Raw genomic sequence first — 6,329 nt, 5'->3', positions numbered from 1 at the left:
ATTGTATTCTTTTTCAAGAATGCCGCCACTCGGATTCGAACCGAGATGCTTGAGCACTGCTTCCTAAGAGCAGCGTGTCTACCAATTTCACCATGGCGGCTAACTTCAAATAATAGGTAACTTAAAAGAATAATAGCTATTATCTTGGGAATCGTCGATATTGGGAAAGTCCATAAAATTTAGGAACATTAGAGTTTTCATTAAAATAGACTTCGTTTGGTAGTATCGTTTCCATTTTTTTTTTTTACAATAAACTCTTGCTTTGCCCAATAGAAACACAAACACTGCTTGAAAGAGTTGGAACTTCTTTTTTCTAACTTGCAATTATAGAACTAATTTTTTCTAATTAATTTCCCCTTTACATTTTGAAAATTCTTTCAATACAATGAAAAAAATCCAAAAGGGTTTCTATTTAATGATGAAATTAAAATAAAATGGATAAATAGAAAAGGCTTTTTGGATTTTTTAAAAATTTCTAGAATGAAAGTCTTTATGCTCTTATTAATAAGATTTACTAACCTTATGATTTTGGAGAAGATAGGTGGAAGTTGTAAGTCCTATTGTAAGAATACTCCACTTTTCATAATTTTCCTAATAGAATATGAGGATTCTATTAGGAAAATTATGAAAAGTTCATTGATAGGAAAAGAATACTTAGCACACAGTATACCAAACAAAACTTTTTTTTTCTTGTATATATAAGATAAGAGGGGTTTTTTGTTCTAAGAATATTGTACCGAGTAATTCGACACATAAAAGTACATTCAAAGAAGAATCCAAATTATTAAATAATTGGAATTCTTTTTTGATAAGTCAATTCATATTATTCCAAAATCTTATTATTTGTTTGTTGCCCAGAAAAACCCTTTGGTTTTGGATGCTCATTACCGCTCGAAAATGATCTTGATTTTACTAAAGAATAAGATTGTACTATGGAAAAATAAGTCTTTTTCTTCCAAATATTTTTACGAATACGCTTTTTTGACATTGAAGTACGTTTTTTTGGAACTGCCATTCAAAAAGGAAATTACTTTTTTCTAGTTGTATGTGAAAGACATCTATTGCTGCAAATCAATCCTTCTTTCTTCTTTTTATTAGTATTTATACTTAGATACTGAAAGATACTTAAATTTTGAATTATTTTTTACTTCATTTTGTCTAATGCGGATAAGACAACAAGAATTTTTTAACATTTTTTCTTTATATATTTTATACTTTTTTTTTAATAATATAGAATATATAGAAGGGTTTCTCATTTAAATCTATTTATATCTATTTATATATCAAGTATACTCCATATATAGATATATGGTATGGAAGCCTATCCCCCATATAAGATAAGACGGGGGGATAAAAAGAAGGGAAAATGAAAATAGTTAATTAAGTTCAGAATGGTATTCCATAAAGGAAAGGAATTCCAATCAAAACAAAAAATACTGAGTCTCTTAAACAAGACATTCTAAAACTTAGGTAATTTATAGTCATTAGAATTTTAGTTCTATATGAAGTAAGGACTATTCGATAATTTCTTATAAACATAGGTTTTCATTGGAATTCACTCAATCAGTTAATTATGGAACAAGAGAGCTGTTTCATCTTTGTTTTAAAGAAATATAAAAATGAATTATGAATAGAAAGTAAAATGATTCCACTTTTTTTTTTTTATTTTTATAAATATCTTTATTTAGTTAATAAAATAACTTCGTTACCTAGTTATTTTATTAACTTTTTTAATTTAACCAACTAAACCCATTCTTAATTTTTAATTATTTCAATGAGATAAATTTTGGAAAAATTAAGAATTTCAGTATTTTTTCTTATTCTTTTTATTTATTCTTTCAGAAAGAGATAAGAATTGGTTTGGTGAATCGGAAACAATTTTATAGAAAAATTGAAGTAAAAATTGAAGTAAAAATTGCAATTTCTTTTCTTATGGAACATACATATCAATATGCATGGGTAATCCCTCTTCTCCCACTTCCAGTTATTATGTCAATGGGATTTGGCCTTATTCTTATTCCGACAGCAACAAAAAATCTTCGTCGCATATGGGCTTTTCCTAGTGTTTTACTCTTAAGTATAGCTATGGTATTCTCAGTTCAACTGTCTATTCAACAAATAAATGGAAGTTCGATCTATCAATATCTATGGTCTTGGACCGTCAATAATGATTTTTCTTTAGAATTTGGATACTTGATTGACCCACTTACTTCTATTATGTTAATACTAATTACTACTGTAGGAATCCTGGTTCTTATTTATAGTGATGGTTATATGTCTCACGATGAAGGATATTTGAGATTTTTTGTTTATATAAGTTTTTTCAATACTTCCATGTTGGGATTGGTTACTAGCTCCAATTTGATACAAATTTATTTTTTTTGGGAACTCGTGGGAATGTGTTCTTATTTATTGATAGGCTTTTGGTTTACACGACCAATCGCAGCGAGTGCTTGTCAAAAAGCTTTTGTAACTAATCGTGTAGGGGATTTTGGTCTATTATTAGGAATTTTAGGTTTTTTTTGGATAACAGGTAGTTTAGAGTTTAGGGATTTGTTCAAAATAGCTAATAACTGGATTCCTAATAATGGAATTAACTCTTTACTTACTACTTTGTGTGCTTTTTTATTATTCCTTGGTGCAGTTGCGAAATCCGCACAATTCCCTCTTCACGTATGGTTACCCGATGCTATGGAAGGGCCCACTCCTATTTCGGCTCTTATACACGCAGCAACTATGGTTGCTGCGGGAATTTTTCTTCTAGCTCGACTTCTTCCTCTTTTCATATCTTTACCTTTGATAATGAGTTTTATTTCTTTAGTAGGTACAATAACACTATTCTTAGGAGCTACTTTAGCTCTTGCTCAGAGAGATATTAAAAGAAGCTTAGCCTATTCTACAATGTCTCAATTGGGTTATATGATGTTAGCTCTAGGTATAGGTTCTTATCAAGCTGCTTTATTCCATTTGATCACTCATGCTTATTCAAAAGCTTTATTGTTCTTGGGATCCGGATCCGTTATTCATTCAATGGAACCTCTTGTTGGATATTCACCAGATAAAAGTCAAAATATGGTTCTTATGGGCGGTTTAAGAAAATACATTCCAATCACAAGAACTACTTTTTTATGGGGTACACTTTCTCTTTGTGGTATTCCACCTCTTGCTTGCTTCTGGTCCAAAGATGAAATCCTTAGTAATAGTTGGTTGTATTCGCCCTTTTTTGGAATAATAGCCTCCTTTACTGCAGGATTAACTGCCTTTTATATGTTTCGGATATATTTACTTACATTTGATGGGTATTTGCGTGTTCATTTTCAAAATTACAGTAGCACTAAAGAGAGTTCCTTGTATTCAATATCCTTATGGGGAAAAAGGATACCCAAAGGAGTGAATAGGGATTTCGTTTTATCAACAACGAAGAGTGGAGTTTCTTTTTTGTTCACAAAATATACCAAAAATTCAAGGTAATACAAGAAATAGGATAGGATCCTTTACTACGTCTTTTGGGGCTAAAAAAACTTTTGCCTATCCGCATGAAACGGGAAATACTATGTTATTTCCTCTTCTTATATTACTACTTTTCACTTTGTTCATTGGATTCATAGGAATCTCTTTTGATAATGGAGGAATTGGTAATGGAATAGCAGAGTTAACCATATTATCAAAGTGGTTAACTCCCTCAATAAACTTTACCCAGGAAAGTTCTAATTCTTTTGTAAATTCATATGAATTTATTACTAATGCAATTTCTTCTGTAAGTCTAGCTATCTTTGGTTTATTCATAGCATATATCTTCTATGGATCCGCTTATTCTTTTTTTCAGAATTTGGATTTAATAAACTCTTTTTACAAAGGAAATCCTAAAAAAGAATTTTTAGATCAAGTAAAAAAAAATATATACAGTTGGTCATATAATCGTGGTTATATAGATATTTTCTATACTAGGGTCTTTACCCTCGGTATAAGAGGGTTAACCGAACTCACGGAGTTTTTTGATAAGGGTGTTATTGATGGAATTACCAATGGAGTGGGTCTTGCTAGTTTTTGTATAGGAGAGGAAATTAAATATGTAGGGGGAGGTCGAATCTCGTCTTATTTATTCTTTTTTTTATGTTATGTATCTGTGTTTTTATTCTTTTTTCTTTCTTAAGTTAAGGAATTTACAACAAGTCTCTTGCAAAAATAACTATCCTATCCCCTTTCTACAATCTCTCTATATCCTTGTTACATAAGGTAAGTATTGTATAATAGTTCGGTTTTCCGCGATTTTTTCCATTCCTCTGTGTAAATACCCTAATATGGGTTCACAATCAATAACATCCTCACCATCGAGAGTAACGATCAGTCGAAGAACACCATGCATTGATGGGTGTTGAGGGCCCATATTGACTATCATGAGATCTTTTCTTGTAAGCGGTAGACTCATATCCTTTCTTCCTTAATTCATTATTCCATGAAAATGGATTATTCCATGAATTCCTCAAAGCGAGGCTCATCAAAATGAAAAATCTAAGACTACTATAAGACTACTAAAAAAATAATAAAACAAGAAAAAAATTTGAACGATTAAATTACTGCTCCCGAATATTCAACTGACCGATTAATTTCTTATAACGTACTCTATTTTTCTTTGCCAAATAAGCCAGCAAACGTCGACGTTTTCCCAAAAGTCTTCGTAGACCTCTTTCCGATGAAAAATCTTTTTTGTGTAATTCCAAATGTGAAGCAAGTCTCCGTATCTTATTGGTGAAACTGAATACTTGAAATTCAACAGAACCCCTGTTTTCTTCTTTTTCTTCTTTAACCATAAATCCAAAAATTTTTCTACCTCCTTTCTTTTTCATGTATTTTTCTGATCAGGAAAAATACAAAATTATGTCAGTTATTTTGAAGTTATTCTAATCTCGTACACACACAAATTTGCAATTATTCATCTACTACTGGAATTTGGATTTATTTTATCGATGCAAATTGGATTTGGATAGAAGGGTACATTCTTTCTAATATTTTAGATAGAAGAAATGTTTCTTCTATCTAAAATATTAGAAAGAATTTTGCTGATTTATTTATTGCTATATGCAATTTATGGAATTGATACACCATTTAATTGATATCATTTAGCAAAATGAAACACAGCATATGCATCCATCTTTTGGCTCGAGAATTTCACGGGATAGAGATATGGTATAAGAAATAGACTATTAAGTAACTCTAAATGAATTGTGGATACATCTGTATCCTTAACATACTGAAACGATTGTCATTATTCGTATCAAACCAATAGCGATTCATACAAGCTAAATCTTCTAATCAATGGTGGGCCAATAATGAATTTTTTTGCATATGTATTAAGACGCTTGGCCTGATTTCGAAATTGTCCAGAGTTTTATATGTTGTTTTCATTGCAAAATGATGGGTCTCCTTCCATAACTTTCCAATTACGAGTACGAGAATTGAAAGACATGAAAATTCTCAATTCTCTACGGCGTCTAGTAGATAGAAACAAGAAAATCAGAAGAATCTTTCTCTCTATTCACTATCATTCCGCGTCTTCGACTTCTATTAGTTTCTTTTCTTCTTTAATGCAATAGCTATAGTTTGATATAAGAATCCATTTCTCAAAGTAATGGAAACCATTCTCTTATAGGAAATGGTTCGAAAATCGCTATTCCACCTTTTAGGTATCGTGAAAAGTGATACCTGTGAAGATCGTGCATTTCAGTCAAATTCAGATCCGTTTTTCGAGTCCATGATATAATATAACCAAATTGGATAGATCTTCCACCTGTTTAGCTAAGAAAGAATAGATACAGAGGTGGATAATAGATCGATATGAAGATCATGAGCTGCCCCATAATGAAATCGCCAGTAGTCGCGAATATCTCCTTCTTCCCTAATCCAAGATTGGAGAAAGAAGATCTAAGAGGGACCTATGGAGAATGTAGTCAGAAATCCATAATAGAGTCCGACCACAACGACCGAATTAATTATCCTCATCGAGAAACTTAGACTACTAAATAGAAAAGATTTGAAAATCATGGCATGGGTCTCCTTTTTTTCTTTCTTTAGAGTTTTCTATATGCACAATTTCTCGATGTTTCGATGAGAATTTCTTGACTTTCCATATATAGAAAGAGATAGACTATAAATGACATCTCTTATGTCAATAAGACCAAAGGGATGGATATTAAATGATAGGAAGTGCTAGGAAGTGAAATAGAATGAAATAGAGCCACTTTGGGCTTCCCTATGAAATGAGGCATGGAACGGAGCCACTACGAAGAAATTATGGGAGTTACGAAAGAAGCTTCGGACTCATATTGTTC

Source organism: Triticum urartu, unplaced genomic scaffold (assembly GCF_056163025.1).
Source record: "Triticum urartu cultivar PI428250 unplaced genomic scaffold, HENAU_Tu73 scaffold13, whole genome shotgun sequence".
NCBI lineage: Eukaryota > Viridiplantae > Streptophyta > Magnoliopsida > Poales > Poaceae > Triticum > Triticum urartu.
Note: the sequence above shows the minus strand (reverse complement) of the source record.